Genomic DNA, 18,954 nt, shown 5'->3' with positions numbered 1-18,954 from the left:
TTTTTGAAAAAGTAGCCCAACATTTTTATTTACTTATTTTAAAATGTTTTTATGGTGAAAAATTTATATTTGGAATTTGCCAGCTGAACTCAGTTTTGGTTATTCCAGTTTTGTTGGCAACATTCAAAGCATCATAATCAGGAATCTGTTGAATATATGCCTTCTCTCTGTCAGACTCAATCTGGGTGTTGACCTTGGCCATGTCAGTGTCCTAGAGCTTCTTCACAGCTTGTTTGATCTGGCGCTTGTTGGCTTTGACATACACAACTAATGCAAGTGTGGTGTGGTCTTCCGTCTTCTCATTGGTCAGGATTAAGCCTGTTTTTCTTGGGAGTGCTCTTCCTAGTATATTTTGGCTGCAGTGTCTTGGGGCAGCCTGAAGGTGGGTAGCATGCAGATATCTTTCAGCAGTGTGTTTTTGGCTTTTAAAGCCTTTGTTTGGCTTCAGCTTTGGGAGAGGCAGGGGCTTCGTTTTTCTCTTTGGTGCCATCTTGGTGAAAAGACCTCACTTTTTATTTTGCACTGTGCTCTGCAAATTATGTTGTCTGTCCTGGTCCTGAATATATAAAGCCCACTAATTAATTAGAAAAAGCCAATCCAATAAGAAAATGGCCAAAATCTGAGAGCAAAGATCTTCAGCCTCATTAGATCTTCAACCTACATATTTTAAAATGTGTAGCATTAAGAAGTGATTACATATATAAGTAATAAAATTTACGTGACTTAATTTAGCTCATTTAGATTAATACTTTTGTCTTCAACCTTTTTTGTAGTGTATGTTTTAACTGGAAAAAGTCTTCCATGAAAACGTCACTTTTAAAAAATAAGTAATGCCATCTGTTTTCCCAAAAGACTGAAATGGGGGCGACCATTCTTAGGTAAGTATCCAATTTTGTATTTTTAATTACTTATATATTGGTTAGAGTATAAATCTTTTTTTTTTTTTTTGAGGTGGAGTCTTGCTGTGTTGCCCAGGCTGGAGTGCAGTGGTGCAATCTCGGCTCACTGCAACCTCTGCCTCCTGGGTTCAAGCAATTCTCCTGCCTCAGCCTCCTGAGTAGCTGGGATTGCAGGCACATGCCACAATGCCCGGCTAACATTTTTGTATTTTTAGTAGAGACGGGGTTTCACCATGTTGGCCAGGCTGGTGTTGAACTCCTGACCTCAAGTGATCTGCCCGTCTCGGCCTCCCAAAGTGCTGGGATTACAGGCATGAGCCACTGCTCCCAGCAGATTATGAATCTTTTAGTTAACCTATGAGGTAGGGAGTGGGAGTAGGGGGGATGCTAGGTCTCGTTTGAAGATAGTCTGTTATTGAGGATTATGTTTCCTACAGAGTTAAGAACAGAACTTCATGAAGCAGAGAGGAGTGTCGGTAGTGTTGAAAGCTCTTTAGACAGGTTAGTTGAAAACTGAAGAAACTTTTTTGGATTTGACAGTTAGGAATTCATTGATGATCCCAGCAGGGGCCATTTTAGGAGGCTGTTTATGGCTGAAAATCAGTTTGCAATGGAGTGAAGAGTAAAGAGGAGGTGATAAAATCTAAATATTTCAGCTATTTCATTTATTAAACCCATATGTAATATAGCTGCAGCCATCACTTTCTTAAGCACTGGAGTTATAGTTAGGGTAACCATATATCCTGGTTCAAATCTCCTATAGATCAATTAATGCCCAATTATTTTTATTTTTGTTTTTTTTGAAACGGAGTCTTGCTCTGTCACAGGCTGGAGTACAGTGGCGCCATCTTGGCTAACTGCAACCTCTGCCTCCCATTTTCAAGCGATTCCCCTGCCTCAGCCTCTCAAGTAGCTGGGACTACAAGTGTGTGCCACCTCGCCCAGCTAATTTTTGTATTTTTAATAGAGATGGGGTTTCACCATGTTGACCAGGCTGGTCTCGAACTGCTGACCTCGGGTGATCTGCCTGCCTCAACCTCCCAAAGTGCTGGGTGGGATTATAGGCATGGGTCACCATGCTGGGCCTTTTTTTTTTTTTTTAAAGACAGAGTCTCATGCTCTGTCACCCAGGCTGGAGTGCTGTGGTGTGATCTCGGCTCACTGCAACCTCCGCCTCCCGGTTTCAAGTGATTCTTCTGCCTCAGTCTCCCAAGTAGCTGGGATTACAGGCACCCACCACTATGCTTGGCTAATTTTTGTGTTTTTAGTAGAGACGGGGTTTTACCATGTTAGCCAGGCTGGTCTCGAACTCCTGACCTCAGGTGATCTGCCTGCCTCGGCCTCCCAAAGTGCTGGGATTACAGGCGTGAGCCACCGCGCCCGGCTGAGATAATTTTTTTTTAAGAAGATGGGGTCTCAGTCTGTCACTCAGGCTGGAGTCCAGTGATGCGATCACTTCTGGGCTCAAGTGATCCTCCTGCCTCAGCCTCTTGATGGGATTACAGGTGTGAGCCACCATGCTCACCCAGCAAGAGGTGATTTAAAGTATACAAGAAGATATGCATAGGTTGTATGCAAAGACCATACAATTTAATATCAGGAACTTGAGCATTTCTGGATTTTGGTGTCTGCAAGGGTTCTGGAAACAATTCCCCCCAGATACCACAGATGACTATATATTTATTGTTTATCTTCTCTGTCCTCATTAGCATATCACCTCCATGAGAAATGGACCTCTGTTTTTGTTCACTGTTGTAACCCTAGCAGCTAGCAGAGTTCTTGGTATATTAGTAGATGCTCGGTAAATATGTATTCAGTATATAATGGCCTCCAGTGCCTTGATGCATCCCCTTTATCAATCCTGCATCTCATAGACAGTTATTTCAATTACCAGTGTCAAATTTCTCATGTTCACCTAAAAGGTTATGCTAGTAAATTCATACTGCCTGCCATGTCATGCTAGCTTATCTCAAACTAGGCCTTTACTATTGCTCAGCAATCATATTAAATTTCTCCACCATCGTCTCTGGTCTGGTTAGTTGCAACAGCCTCTTAATTGACTTTTGTGCTTCCACTCTGCACCTGTAATTCATCTTCAATAAAACAGAGGACTCTAAGGCATATATCATGTCATACCACTTTTATGCTTAAAAACTCACAAGATGCTGGGTGCTGTGGCTCACGCCTGTAACCCCAGCACTTTGGGAGGCCAAGGCAGGTGGATCACCTGAGGTCTGGAGTTGGAGACCAGCTGGCCAACATGATGAAACTTGATCTCTACTAATAATACAAAAAATTAGCTAGGCATGGTGGCGGGCACCTGTAATCCCAGCTACTTGAGAGGCTGAGGCAGAAGAATCTCTTGAACCTGGAGGGTGGAGGTTGCAGTAAGCTGAGATCGCGGCATTGCATTCCAGCCTGGGCAACAAGAGCGAAACTCCATCTCAAAACAAAACAAAACAAAAAACAAACAAAAAGAACTCACAAGACTTTGAGTCTAAACTCCTTACCACAGCCACAGAACACTACGTGGCCTGGCTCTGCCTACTTCTTCAATCTGAAATTTTTTTAAGAGATGGTGCCTCACTATGTTGCTCAGGCTGTTTTCAAACTCCTAGCCTCAAGCGATCCTCCTGCCTTGGCCTCCCAAAGTGCTGGGATTACAGATGAGAGCCACAGTGCCTGGTCAACTTCTTTAATCTCATCTTATGACACTATGGTCCTCATCCACCTTATTGTAGAAACACTGGAATTCTTTCCATTCCTCAAACACAATCAGCTCATTTCCACCTTGAGGTTTAAACTTTTTTTTTTTTTTTTTTTTTTTTTTGAGCCAGAGTCTCGCTGCAACGCCCAGGCTGGAGTGCAATGGTGTGATCTTGGCTCATTGCAACCTCTGCCTCCCAGATTCAAGCGATTCTCCTGCCTCAGCTTCCCGAGTAGCTGCGATTATAGGCATGTGCCGTCATGCTCGACTGATTTTTGTATTTTATTAGAGACGGGGTTTCACCATGTTGACGGGGCTGGTCTCAAACTCCTCACCTCGCGGGATCCGCCCCCCTCGGCCTCCCAAAGTGCTAGGATTACAGGCGTGAGCCACCATGCCCAGCGAGGTTTAAACTTACATAGCTTGATTTTCTTTTAGTTTGGTTAAATTCTTGTCTTTCAGATCTTAATGTCACCTCCTCAGAAGAAGATAACCAGTCACTATCAACTGCCATATTTTAATTCTTTTCATATCACCTTACAATTTGGTATTGTTCTTGTTCACTCCAGTGATTAGCTCCACGAGAACGCTAATCTTGTCTACAAGAGTGCCTGGCACAATGCAGGTGGTCAGTAAATATTTGGTGAATTTGGTAGCTGCCCTACGTTTTTCCTAAATGCTTTCTTCTCCCAGGATCCCAGCCTCACCACTAATTAACTATATGCCGAATAGATAACCTCAATCCCTACATTATTAAAAAAAAGTAAGATAAGAAATCCTACACTTAGCTGGGTGTGGTGGCACACACCTGTAATACTGGCTACTCGGGAAGCTGAGGCAGGAAGATTTCATGAGCCCAGGAATTCAAGGTTGCAGTGAGCTGTAATTGGACCACTGCACTCCAGTCTGGGCAACAGAGTATGACCCTGTTGGAGGGGAGGGGGAGAGAAAGAGAAGGAGAAAAGAAATCCTACAGCTTCTTCCTCTTTGCCTAAAAATTCCTTGATATATCCTCTCTTCCAGTCCTCTAGTTTCTAAGCAGAAAGATTGCTACTCTTCTAAGAGCTAAACCCTTTACCTATGTCTTTGATCTCAATCAAACTTCTCACCTCTTCTGAGTGAAAACTTAATTACTCTTTTTAATATTTAAACTGTATGCAAGCTGAGTACAGTGGCCCACACTTGTAATTAGCCAGGCATGGTGGCGAATGCCTGCAGTTCCACCTCCTTGGGAGGCTGAAGTGGAAGGATTGCTTGAGCCCAGGAGGTCGAGGCTGCAGTGAGCCCAGATCCTACCACTGCACTTCAGCCGGGCAACAGAGCGAGACTGTGTCTCAAAAAACAAAAATTATCTCAATGGTAACCTGGAAAATGAAAAAAAATTATAATACCTAATACAATGTAAATGCCTTGTGAATAGGTGTTATTGTATTATTTAGGGAATAATGACAATAGAAAAAAGTCTGTACATGTTTAGTACAGGCACAACAGAACCATTACCCAATCCAATATTTCTTTTTTTTCTTTAATTTTTTGAAATGGAGTGTCACTTTGTTGCCCAGGCTGGAGTGCAATGGCGCGATCTCAGCTCACTGCAACTTCCACTTCCCTGGTTCAAGCGATTCTCCTGCCTCAGCCTTCAGAGTAGCTGGAATTACAGGCACGCACCACCAGGCCTGGCCCCGCATCCAATATTTTCAATTCATAGTTGGTTGTATTCACGGATGTGGAACCCACCGATACAGAACACACAGATATGGAGGGCCTATTATATAATATGTTGGGTGGTGATAAGTGTTATTTTGAAGATTTATACCTTGTTTGCCATTGTCATTAAGGTATGGAAATATATTAGGGAAAAGTAGACATTGATGAAGGAGGGGTATGTTTACTAAGGTAAAGTTAGGGAAGACCTCTCTGATTAGGTGACATTTGAGTTGGCAGCTCTAAATGAAGTGAGGGAGCAGGCCCTCTGGGTATTTTGGATAGGGTGGGGAGGGCATTTTAGACTGAAGGAACTTAAATACAAAGTGTTTGAAGCTGGATGTGCTTGATGTGTTCTATGAGCTGCAAGAGGGCCAGAGTGGCTGCATTGAAGTAAGTGAGGGTGGAGGTAGTAGGAGCTGACATCATCATTGTGAATGTGGTAGAGGCTTGAGTCAAGTTGTAGACCAGAGTCAGGCCTTTTCTTCTGTGTGATGGTGGAGCTGCAGATCCAGGAGTGAGGCTGTGGTGGGAAGTGAAAGGTCAAGCTGTGGCTGAGAGGTGTAACTTCAGGCTGAAGAATTGTGAGGCCGCCAGGTGCAGTGGCTCACGCCTGTAATCCCAACAGTTGGGGAGGCTGAGACGGGCAGATCCCTTGAGTTAGAGACCAGTCTGGGCAACATGGTAAAACCCCATCTCTACAAAAAATGTAAAAATCAGTCGGGCGTGGCGGCGCATGCCTGTAGTCCCAGCTACTCGAGAGACTGAGGCTAGAGGATTGCTTGAGCCTGAGAAGTGGAGGTTGCAGTGAGCCGAGATTGCACCGCTGCACTCCAGCCTGGGTGACACAGCAAGACATCTCAAAAAAAACCAACCATGAGGTCAGATGTTTGAAGTATCTGAAAGTGAAGATGAGAGAAGAGGGTGTACAATAAAACAGATTTTTGAACACCACAGGGAGGTAGGAAGCGTTGAAAAAGGTGAGTTGGAGGCACAGAGGGCCTGTAAGTTCATAATGGACAAGTTTATTTGGCTTCAGGTTTTTTGTTTTGTTTTTGAGGTGGAGTCTCACTCTGTTGCCCAGGCTGGAGTGCAGTGGTGTGATCTCGGCTTGCTGCAACCTCCGCCTTCCAGGTTCAAGTGATACTCCTGCCTCAGCCTCCTGAGTAGCTGGGACTCAGGGTTTTTTCTTTTTTTTTTTTTTTGAGATGGAGTCTCGCTCCGTCACCTAGGCTGGAGTACAGTGGCACGATCTTGGCTCACTGCAAGCTCTGCCTCCTGGGCTCACGCCATTCTCCTGCCTCAGCCTCCCGAGTAGCTGGGACTACAGGCGCCCGCCACCACGCCCAGTTAATTTTTTTTTTTTTTTTTGTATTTTTAGTAGAGATGGGGTTTCACTGTGTTAGCCAGGATGATCTCAATCTCCTGACCTCATGATCTGCCCGCTTCGGCCTCCCAAAATGCTGGGCTTCCAGGCATGAGCCACCGTGCCAGGTCTCAGGGTTTAAAAAAAAAATTGGTGAAATACACACAATATAAAATTTATCATTTTGCTTTTTTTTTTTTTTAAATGAGGACAGGGTTTTGCCCTGTTTCTCAGGCTGGCCTCGAACTCCTGAGCTGAAGTGATCTGCCCACCTTGGCCTCACAAAATGCTAGGATTATAGGTGTGAGCCACTGCATCTGGGGAAAATTTAACCACTTTTAAGTGTATAATTCAGTGGCGTTAAGTACATTCACAAAAGTACATCATCGCTGTCCATCTCCAGAACTTTTTCATCATCCCTAACCGAAACTCCATACCTATTAAATAATAACTTCTCATTGCCCCCTCTTCTTTAGTCCCTGAGAAACCACTGTTCTATTTTCTGTCTCTGTGAATTTGACTACTCTGCTTCAGATGCCTTGTATAATTTGGAATCATACAATATTTGTCTTTTTGTTTCTGACTTATTACACTTGGCATTATATTTTTAAGGTTCATTCATGTTGTAGCATATAGTAGAATTTCATTCCTTTTAAAGGCTGAATAGGCTGGGCCCGGTGGCTCACGCCTGTAATCCTAGCACTTTGGGAGGCCAGGACGGGCGGATCACGAGGTCAGGAGTTTGAGACCAGCCTAGCCAACATGATGAAACCCCGTCTCTACTAAAAATACGAAAATTAGCTGGGTGTGGTGGCCCGCACCTGCAGTCCCACCTACTCAGGAGGCTGAGTCAGGATAATCACCCCTGAGTCCAGGAGGTGGAGCTTGTGCCGAGATCACACCACTAAACTCCAGCCTGGCAACAGAGAGAGACTCCGTCTCCAAAAAAAAGGCTGAATAATATTCCATTGTATGTACACACCACATTTCCACATTTTTTTTGTCTATGTATCTGTTGATGGTGACACTGGTGCTGTTTCTACCTTTTGGCTATTGTGACCAGTGCTGCTGTGAGCACTGGTGTACAAATCTGAGTAAATCCCTGCTTTTATTTCTTTTGCATACATCACCAGAAGTGGGATTATTAGATCATAGTGGATCATATGCTTTAATTTTTCTTTTTATTTTTTTTGAGATAGGGTCTCACTCTGTCAACCAGGCTAGAGTATAGTGGTGTAGTCATGGCTCACTGCAACCTCCACCTCCTGTGCTCAAGTGATCCTCACACCTCAGCCTCCTGAGTAGCTGGGACTACAGGTGCCTACCACCACACCTGGCTAATTTTTTGTATTTTTATTAGAGACAGTGTTTCGCCACGTTGCCTGGGCTAGTCTTGAACACCTGGCTCAAGCTGTCTGCCTGCCTTGGCCTCCAAAGGACCAGAAACAGTAGGCACTCAACAATATCATGCTGGGATTACAGGCGTGAGCCATCACGCCCTGCCATATGCTTTAATTTTTTGAGGAACAATCCTGCTGTCTTCCATACTGGCTATACCATTTTATATTTCCACCAGCAATACACAAGATTTCCAGTTTCTCCACAGCCTTGCCTGGGTTTGGTTTTATAAAAAAAAACTCTGTGGTGTTGTTTTTTGTTTTTTTTGAGACGAAGTCTCTCTCTTTTTCCCCAGTCTGGAGTGCAATGGCACGATCTGGGCTCACTGCAACCTCCGCCTCCCGGGTTCAAGCGATTCTCCTGCCTCAGCCTCCCTAGTAGCTGGGATTACAGGTGCGTACCACTATGCCCAGCTAATTTTTTGTATTTTAAGTAGATACGGGGTTTCACCATGTTGGCCAGGCTGGTCTCAAACTCCTGACCTCAGGTGATCCGCCCGCCTTGGCCTCCCAAAGTGCTGGGATTACAGGGGTGAGCCACCGCCCCTGGCCTTTTTTTTTTTTTTTTTTGAGACATAAAGTCTTGCTGTGTCACCCAGGCTTGAGTGCAGTGGCATGATCTCGGCTCACTGCAACCTCAGTCTCCCAGGTTTAAGCGATTCTCCTGCCTCAGCTTCCCAAGTAGCTGGGATTACAGGCGCATGCCACCAGGCCTGGCTAATTTTTGTATTTTTGGTGGAGATGGGGTTTTGCCATGTTGGCCAGGCCGGTCTCTAACTCCTGACCTCAGGTGATCTGCCCGCCTCGGTCTTCCAAAGTGCTGGGATTACAGGTGTGAGCCACTGTGCCCAGCCAGTAGTATAGTTGTGGTTTTTGAATAATGGAATGTTTTAAGTTTATTTCCTTAAAAGAATGTTTATCATACACTGTTTTCTGGTAGTTTTAGAAGTAGCACAAATCCTTATGCTCTGCTACAAGGTCAGAACTGGTAAAGAAAGGTGTCTTCATCCAGGCGTGGTGGCTCATGCCTGCAATCCCAGTACTTTGGGAGGCCAAGGCGGGCAGACCACCTGAGGTCAGGAGTTAGAGACCGGCCTGGCCAACATGGCAAAACCCCATCTCCACCAAAAATACAAAAATTAGCCAGGTGTGGTGGTGCATGCCTGTAGAGCCAGCTACTTGGGAGGCTGAGGCAGGAGAATCGTTTGAACCTGGGAGGCAGAAGTTGTACTGAGCCGAGGTCATACCACTATACTCCAGCCTGGGTGACAGAGCAAGATCATGTCTCAAAAAAAAAAAAAAAAAAAAAAAAAGTCTTCTAGTTAAATTTTAATGAGAGATTTTCACAGGAATTAAAATTCTGGGGCCTTAAAAAATCTTAAGTATGCTTTGCCATAAGCTTCAGGGACCGTGTCCATGTTACTTGGCTGTGTGTAGTCATGAATATGATCTTTTAGGATAGGACAGTGATTAAACAAACTAGATTTTTTTTCTTTTTTTTTTTTTTCTTTCTTTAAAAAAAAAAAAGAATACATTTGTTAACCTCCTATTTGGAAATTTTACAAGGAGCTGGAGAAATTTTCACTTTCGTGTTTACTGATTGATTGTGTACTACCTTAACTGTTGGAAAAATATATTCCCTATTCAGATGAATGATAAACCAGTAAAAGCTATGAAAGGGAAAAAATGTGATGGGATTACAGCTGCCACAGAGAGGTTTTTGAAGCTTTGCACCTTGTTTGCAATTGTCATTAAGATAATGGAAATTTTGAAAGATGATCTTAATGTCTTCAATATTGTTATAATTAGGCTTTTTTCTTGGTAAATGATGTGTCTTAATTTGAAAAGTTTTCCTTTAGGAGCTTCTGTTTTTTTTTTTTTTTTTGAGCGGAGTCTTGCTCTGTCGCCCAGGCTGGAGTGCGGTGGTGCGATCTCGGCTCACTGGAGCATCTGCCTCCTAGGTTCAAGCAATTCTCCTGCCTCAGCCTCCTGAGTAGCTGGGATTACAGGCACCTGCCACCACGCCCGGCTATAGGAGCTTCTTATGTTATGTGAACACTATGAGTAAACAGAGTGGTATAGTTTAAACTTGCCTTCCAGTTTTTCCAAGTTCCTCTTTCTCCAATTCATTGTCTTTGCCTCGGGGTTCTTTTTCATTAATATGTATGGATGTTTACGCAGTTAGAAAAAATGTTCATAAAGATGATATTGTTGAGTGCTTACTGTTTCTGGTCCTTTGATAATGTGGTGTGCTTTTTACTTTTACACAAAATAACTGTGGTCAGATTGTCATGCAGTCTGCCATAGACAGTAAGGATATTGTGAAAGAAATTCTGGCTGTCTGCATAGCATGACCTTTCAAAACTGTTTTCTTTGCTGCAAGCATTTCACTTAGCCTTTTGACTGCCACATGATAGAGGAAGTAGTACATAAAGGGTAATATAAATGGCTGCCTTGTTGGTCTCAATACTGTTTTTTAAACCATGTTAAATAGTCACATGTTATTAAATAGTTTTATGTGGAGGATTACCAGTTTTATGCATAGTAGAGTACATTTTAAGTATAATTTTATAAAACTTATAATATTTAAAATTTAAATACAGGCTGGGCACGGTGGCTCATGCCTGTAATCCCAGCACTTTGGGAGGCCGAGGTGGGTGGATGACCTGAGGTGAGGAGTTCAAGACCAGCCTGGCCAACATGGTGAAACCCCATCTCTACTAAAAATCCAAAAAATTAGCTGGGCATGGTAGTGCGTGCCGGTAATCCCAGCTACTCAGGAGGCTGAGGCTTGAACCTGGGAGGCAGAGATTGCAGCGAGCCAAGATCGTGTCATTATACTCCAGCCTGAGTGACAAGAACAAGACTCCATCTTAAAAAAAAAAAAATTAAATAGAAAATCACATTATTTTCAAAAAGGACCTAAACTTTTTATTCAAAGTTTTAAGGATTATTAGTGAATGGAGATTATTATATATAGCTCATGACTACAAATCTGTAATTTTTGTGAGGAGACATTTTTAAAGCAACCTTTGGAGCTCTCTTTCTGCTGCTTCTGAGCACCCAGGAGAGACTGTTTTCTTTAACACTGTGAAGAGACCTGGGGAAAATGAGGAAGCACCAGCCTGATTTTATTTTACTTTTATTTTATTTTATTTGAGATGGAGTCTTGCTTCATATACTCCAGTAAATGTGGTCATGCTACATCTATTCTTTTGTTTGTTTTAACATTGTTGGTAAGGTTCATTAATGGTGATGTGTGTAGCTGTATTTTATTCATTTTTCCTATTGTAAACTATTATTTATTGATCTATTAATGTACATTAGGATTATGCCTAGTTTTTTGTTACTATGAAAACTTTCACCTTAAACATTCATGTGAATGTCATATCCTCAGATAAGCATTTTCTTTTTTTTTTTTTTTTTTTTTTTTAGTATTTATTGATCATTCTTGGGTGTTTCTCGGAGCGGGGGATTTGGCAGGGTCATAGGACAATAGTGGAGGGAAGGTCAGCAGATAAACATGTGAACAAGGGTCTCTGGTTTTCCTAGGCAGAGGGCCCTGCCACCTTCCACAGCGTTTGTGTCCCTGGGTACTTGAGATTAGGGAGTGGTGATGACTCTTAAGGAGCATGCTGCCTTCAAGCATCTGTTTAACAAAGCACATCTTGCACCGTCCTTAATCCATTTAACCCTGAGTGGACACAGCACATGTTTCAGAGAGCATGGGGTTGGGGGTAAGGTTATAGATTAACAGCATCCCAAGGCAGAAGAATTTTTCTTAGTACAGAACAAAATGGAGTCTCCTATGTCTACTTCTTTCTACAGAGACACAGTAACAGTCTGATCTCTTTCTTTTCCCCACATTTCCCCCTTTTCTATTCGACAAAAGCGCCATCGTCATCATGGCCCGTTCTCAATGAGCTGTTGGGTACACATCCCAGACTGGGCGGCGGCCGGGCGGAGGCACCGCCCCCCACCTCCCCGACGGGCGGCTTCCGGGTGGGGGCGGGGGCTTCCCCCCACCTCCCTCCTGGATGGGGCGGCTGGCCGGGCAGGGGCTTCCCCCCACCTCCCGGATGGGGCGGCTGCTGGGCAGAGACGCTCCTCACTTTCCAGACGGGGCGGCTGCCGGGCGGAGGGGCTCCTCACTTCCCAGACGGGGCGGCTGCCGGGTGGAGGGGCTCCTCACTTCTCAGACGGGGTGGCCGGGCAGAGACACTCCTCACCTCCCAGACGGGGTGGTGGTTGGGCAGAGACACTCCTCAGATCCCAGACGGGGTTGCGGCCGGGCAGAGGCGCTCCTCACATCCCAGATGGGGCGGCGGGGCAGAGGCGCTCCCCACATCTCAGACGATGGGCGGCCAGGAAGAGATGCTCCTCACTTCCTAGATGGGTTGGCGGCCGGGAAGAGGCGCTCCTCACTTCCCAGACTGGGCGGCCGGGCAGAGGGGCTTCTCACATCCCAGACCATGGGTGGCCAGGGAGACACTCCTCACTTCCCAGATGGGGTGGCGGCCAGGCAGAGGCTGCGATCTCAGCACTTTGGGAGGCCAAGGCAGGCGGCTGGGAGGTGGAGGTTGTAGCGAGCTGAGATCACGCCACTGCACTCCAGCCTGGGCAAGATTGAGCACTGAGTGAGCGAGACTCCGTCTGCAATCCCGGCACCTGGGGAGGCCCAGGCGGGCAGATCACTCGCGGTCAGGAGCTGGAGACCAGCCCCGCCAACATGGCGAAACCCCGTCTCCACCAAAAAATACAAAAACCAGTCAGGGGTGGCGGCGCGCGCCTGCAATCCCAGGCACTCGGCAGGCTGAGGCAGGAAAATCAGGCAGGGAGGTTGCAGTGAGCCGAGATGGTGGTAGTACAGTCCAGCCTCCGCTCGGCATCAGAGGGAGACCGTGGAAAGTGGGAGACGGAGATGGAGACGAGAGGGAGAGGGGGAGGGGGAGGGAGAGGGAGAGCCTTTTTTTGTTTTTTGATACAGAGTCTCTCTCTGTTGCCCAGGCTGGAGTGCAGTGGCGTGATCTTAGCTCATTGCAACCTCCGCTTCCCGGGTTCAAGTGATTCCACTCAGCTTCCCAAGTAGCTGGAATTACAGGCGCATGCCACTGCACCCAGCTAATTTTTGCAGTTTTAGTAGAGACGGGGTTTCACCATGTTGGTCAGGCTGGTCTCAAACTCCTGACCTCAGGTGATCCACCTGCCTCCCTAAGTGTTGGGATTACAGGCGTGAGCCACTGTGCCTGGCCCGGAAAAGCATTTTCCTAGAATATTATACCTAGTAATGCAATTTTTGATGCTAAACTCCCTTTGGAAGAGGTTAAATCAGTTTATTCTCCCATAAGCAACGATCTATGAAATGGCATCTCAGTGTGGTTTTAATTTACATTTTCTTGGTGACCAATGAGGTTGAACATTTTCCCCCATATGTTTATGGGTTATTTGGGCTTTTGGGAAACTAGTTATTATCCCCATTTTTTTTGTTGGATTCATATTCTTTATATGTTCATTTTCACACTGTAACTTTCAAAATTTGTTTATTTGATCGTTTTTTATTCATCTGTTTGACATTCTTCATTGGATCTCTTGTTCTTTTGCGTGAAGAACAGCACCTTAATTTGACCTACCAGCCTCCCCAGTACCATTCTGCCCCTGTACTCTGCTTGTTGAATTCCATAAATGCTTAAGGTTTCTCAGGTCTTTGCATATAGTCTTTCTTTCTTTGCCTGCCTAGCTAATTTCCTGTCTTACATTGTCTCTGTTAAAATATCACCCTCATGGGCCATGGTGGCTCATGCCTCTATTCCCAGCACTTTGGGAGACCAAGGCCAGGGGATGGGGATCACTTGAACTCAGGAGTTTGAGACCAGCCTGGGCAACATAGTGAGATCTTGTCTCTGCAAAAAATGAAAAAATTAGCTGGGTGCCATGCACCTGTAATCCCAGCTACTTGGGAGGCCGAGATAGGAGGATCATTTGAGCTGCAGAGGTTGACGATGCAGTGAACTGTGATTACACTACTGCATTCCAGCCTGGGTGGCAAAGTGGGACCCTGTCCCAAAAAAAATAAAAAAAAAAAATCACCCTCTTTATCTGCCTCAAATTAACATGTTTTAACCTCTACATTTGTTTATGAAAATAAAATAATTCTCATCAGAAGATTACAGAGGAAGAGGAGAGCTGTCGATATGTTCATTTCTGCCAGGGGATTTTAAAATGCATTGTGCAGAGTAATGAACAAGGACAAAAGTTGTTGAGCTTCAGCAGGAGTGAATGATTTGCTGGTGTCATAATGGTAGCCTCATTAATGATATCCCCCACTGCTCTTCATAATTCTGTTTTCTGTTTGGATGAAGGGTGATAAGGAAAACAGTGATATTGGACTGACTGAGGGAGGATATGTGGGTTTTAATCATGGCCTTGCAGCTACTTAGATTATGTGTTTGACTAAATTAGTGAAGGCTAAATTGCTGTCAACAGACCAAAAATGAATAATGGTCCAAACTTAATAGACATTTATTTCTCACTCATGGAACAGTTAAGTTGGATGGCCCTCTTTGGTAGGTGGTTCTCTTTCAAATGGTTTCTTCCATCTTGTGACTCTGTCATCCTCTATTCCACTATGACCAGTGGAAGAGGAAAGAGAAGGTGTAAGTGTCACACCAACTTTCTTAAATTAAGCCCTGACCTGAAGTGACACAGGTCATTTCCACTGAACATTCCACTGGAAAGAACTTAGTACATGGCCACTTCTAATTGCACAGGAAGTTGGAATGTGTATCCGCTAAGTGCCCAGCCACAATCCTGTAACTGTGGAAGAAAAAAATTAGTCTCTGCCATAGTGACCTTGGTATAGTTGTCATATTTCTGTAGGTCTCAATTTCTAAGGTATAAGAAAAGGGATCTATACTCAGGAGATTTATCACACACACACCCTTCTTCCTTAGTGATTAAATTTAAAAGGCACAAGCAAAGTGTTTCCATCGTTTCTTCATTTGCCTTGTTCCAGTTCAATTTTGAAGGATTATGAGATGCTAAAGGTAGCATTAATCATTGTCTTCTCCTTTTTATCACACCCAAGGTCTTCACAGCTCTGTGGCTTTATCCAGGCCTGAGTACAAACTGCATCATGGCCTTATAGCAAATGGAAGCTTATAATGTGAGATGAAATAATTCTGAAGTTTTAGTTGTAGGCAAATGTATTGGTATGATACTAGTTGCTTTTGAAATATAACTTGTTTAAATAGTCTACATTTTCTCTGGAAAATAAGAATTTTAAATATATTTTAAAACATCTAGTTAACAAAGTTGGCTAGAGCTTGAGTCAATTGATTGATAAATTTGGTTTGTGTTAGCAATTTAGTGCAAGGAAATTGTCTTGATAGTTTTGTAACCAAAGTTGGGTAATAGGAATTGTTTTTTAAAACTTTAATTTTTTTGAGACAGTGTCTTCGCTCTTTCACCTAGAGTACAGTGGCATTAACGTGGCCCTCTGTAGCCTCGACTGCCTGGCGTCAAGTGATCCTCTTTTACTTCAGCCTCCCAAGTAGCTGGGACCCTAAGTGTGCACCCCCTCACCTGGCTAATTAAAAAAATTTTTTGGGCCGGGCACGGTGGCGCACGCCTGTAATCCCAGCACTTTGCGAGGCCGAGGCGGGCAGATCACCTGAGGTCAGGAGTTCGAGACCAGCCTGGCCAACATGGTGAAACCCAGTCTCTACTAAAAAATACAAAAAAATTAGCCAGGCGTGGTGGGCACCTGTAATCCCAGCTGCTCGGGAGGCTGAGGCAAGAGAATCACTTGAACCCGGGAGTCGGAGTTTGCAGTGAGCCGAGATTGCACCACTGCACTCCAGCCTGGGTGACAGAGTGGGACTCCATCTCAAAAAAAAAAAAAAATTTCTGTAGAGATGGGGGTCTCGCTATGTTGTCCAGGCTGGCTTCAAACTCCTGGGCTCAAGCCACCCTCCTACCTCCATCTCCTAAAGTGCTAAGATTACAGCTATGAGCCACCATGCCTAGCCAGAAGTTTCATTTTCGTTTTTTGTTGTTGTTTTTTTTTTTTTGAGATAAGATCTCAGTCTGTCACCCAGGCTAGAGTGCAGTGCCAAGATCTTGGCTTACTATGGCCTCGACCTACTGGGCTCGAGCAATTCTCTCACCTCAACATCCTGAGTAGCTGGGGCTGCAGGTGAGCACCACCATGCCTGGCTAATTTTGTTTATTTTTTTGTAGAGATGAGGTCACACTGTGTTGCTTAGGTTGGCCTTGAGCTCCTGGGCTGAAGCGATTCTCCTGCCTTGGCCTCCCAGAGTGCTGGGATTACAGGCACGAGCCCAGAAGTTTCATTTTTATGTAAAGACATAATTTTTAGCTGGAGCATTGTGGGTCATGCTTGTAATATCAGCACTTTGGGAAGTTGAGGCGGGAGGATTGCTTGAGGCCAGGAGTTTTAGATCAGGCTGGGCAACATAGCGAGACCCTGTCTCTACAAAAAAACAAAACAAAACAAAAAAACCCCACAAAATTAGTCAGGTGAAGTGGTGTATGCTTGTAGTCTTAGCTACTTAGGAGGCTGAGACAGGAGGATGGCTTGATCCCAGGAGGTAGAGGCTATAGTGAGCTAAGATGGCGCCACTGTATTCCAGCCTGCACGACAGTGAGAGACACTCAGAAGAAAGTCTCAGAAAAAAAAAGAAAAAAGACATAATTTTAAAAACTTATTTAGCCCACACTGCTTTCTTTTTGGAAACGATAGTAACATTCACAACTAAAGTAAGTTAATTATAGTTTAAGGGCTGGGCGCAGTGGCTCACACCTGTAATCCTAGCACTTTGGGAGGCTGAGGTGGGCAGATCACGAGGTCAAGAGATCGAAACCATTGTGGCCAAAATGGTGAAACCCCATCTCTACTAAAAATACAAAAATTAGCTGGGCATGGTGGTACGCACCTGTAATCCCAGCTACTTGGGAGGCTGAGGCAGGAGAATCACTTGAACCCTGGAGGCGGAGGTTGCAATGAGCCGAGATTGCACCACTGCACTCCAGCCTGGCAACAGAGCAAGACTCCGTCTCAAAAAAAAAACAAAAACAAAAAACAAAAGTTAGTTTTCTGGTGGGCTCACACATGTAATCCTAACACTTTGGAAGCCAAGGTGGGTGGATCACTTGAGGTCAGGAGTTCGAGACCAGTCTGGCCAACATTAGCAAAACTCTGTCTCTACTAAAAATACCAAAAATTAGCCGGGTGTGGTGATGTGTGCCTGTAATCTCAGCTACTTGGAAGGCTGAGGCAGGAGAATTGTTTGAACCTGGGAGGTAGAAGTTGCAGTGAGCTGAGATCTCGCCACTGCACCCCAGCCTGGGCAACAGAGCAAGACTCTGTCTCAAAAGAAAAAAAAAAAGTTCTCAGTGCCATTTAAATTTCAGTAGAACTTGGACCTGCATAATTCTAATTTTAGAGATTAACTTGTTTGCTGATATACTAAAGTTATCTGTATATTAGAAGAAAATATTTCTCATAAGAAATGCCCCTGGGCCAGGCATGATGGCTCACACCTGTAATCCTAGCACTTTGGGAGGCCGAAGCAGGAGGATTGCTTGAGCTAGGGTTTCAAGACAGCCTGGGCAACAAAGCAAGACACTGTCTCTATTAAAAAAAAAAAAATTTGGCCAGGTGCAGCGATTTCATGCTTGTAATCCCAGCTCTTTGGGAGGCTGAGGCAGATGGATCACTTGAGTTCAGGAGTTTGAGACCAGCCTGGGCAACATGGCAAAACCCCACGTCTACCAAAAATACAAAAAATTAGCCAGGCATGGTGGCATGCACCTGTGGTCCCAACTACTCGGGAGGCTTGATGCGGGAGGATTGCTTGAGCCCAGGAGGTAGATGTTGCAGTGAGCCAAGATCGTGCCACTGTACTCCATTCTGGGTGACAGAGTGACAGCCTGTCTCAAAAAAAAAAAAAAAAGGCCAGGCGTGGTGGCTCACGCCTGTAATCCCAGCATTTTGGGAGGCCGAGGTGGGCAGATCATGAGGTCAGGAGATCAAGACCATCCTGGTTAACACGATGAACCCCTGTCTCTACTAAAAATACAAAAAAATTAGCTGGGCATGGTGGCGGATACCTGTAGTCTCAGCTACTCGGGAAGCTGAGGCAGGAGAATGGCGTGCACCCAAGAGGCAGAGCTTGCAGTGAGCCGAGATCATGCCACTGTACTTCAGCCTGGGCGACAGAGCGAGACTCCGTCTCAAAAAAAAAAAAAAAAGAAATGACATAGAGTAAAATATATATTTGGAAAATGTGTGTGTTGGTATTTTTTTTTTTTTGGCAGTAGAGGGGTGCTGAATACAGAGGACTTTATTGATGGTGCACTACAAAGTGGAGCTTTCTAGGCCTATCCCATTTTTCAGGGGGTCTGGCATGGAAACCGTGTCTGGGAAGGGAGATTCTCAGTGTGATGGTGGGGGACTGAGTGGGGCAGGACTGCACAGCAGCTGAGGGCCTCTCTCTTACTCTCATGGTCTCACTGGGGCTGGTGGTCCAGGAGGCCATGTGCACCATAAGGTCTACCACCCTGTTGCTGTAGCCAAATTCATTGTCATACCAGGAAATGAACTTGACAAAGTAGTCATTGAGAACAATACCAGCTCCAACATTGAAGGTGGAAAAGTTGTTATCACTGTTAGTTGGCAGAGACAACCTGGTACTCAGAGTAGCCCAGGATGCCTTTGAGGGGGCCCTCCCACGCCTGCTTCACCTCCTTCATGATGTCATTGTATTTGGCAGGTCTCTCCAGATGGCAGGTCAGGTCCATGATGGACACATTGGCTGTGGGGACATAGAAGGCTATGCCAGTGAGCTCCCTGCTCAGCTT

General features: G+C 44.9%; 1 protein-coding gene across 12 annotated transcripts in view; it reads left to right on the top strand.

The window, feature by feature from the left end:
* PIK3CB (phosphatidylinositol-4,5-bisphosphate 3-kinase catalytic subunit beta) overlaps nucleotides 1-18,954 on the top strand; it is a 186,493-nt gene that overhangs the window by 38,569 nt on the left and 128,970 nt on the right. For 5 of the 12 annotated variants that reach the window (XM_055383440.2, XM_055383436.2, XM_063704251.1 and 2 more), the window contains 2 exons: nucleotides 774-878; nucleotides 8,370-8,467. The exons of 3 other annotated variants lie outside the window; for them this stretch is intronic. The gene's annotated coding sequence lies outside the window, so the exon portion shown is untranslated. The remainder of the gene's footprint in view (nucleotides 1-773; nucleotides 879-8,369; nucleotides 8,468-18,954) is intronic. 4 more of the 12 variants (XM_031009530.3, XM_055383439.2, XM_055383443.2 and 1 more) reach the window with 1 other exon arrangement.

The sequence above is a fragment of the Gorilla gorilla genome, chromosome 2 (genome assembly GCF_029281585.2).
Source record: "Gorilla gorilla gorilla isolate KB3781 chromosome 2, NHGRI_mGorGor1-v2.1_pri, whole genome shotgun sequence".
Classification (NCBI taxonomy): domain Eukaryota; kingdom Metazoa; phylum Chordata; class Mammalia; order Primates; family Hominidae; genus Gorilla; species Gorilla gorilla.
Note: the sequence above shows the minus strand (reverse complement) of the source record. Positions and strands in the feature narration are given on the sequence as shown.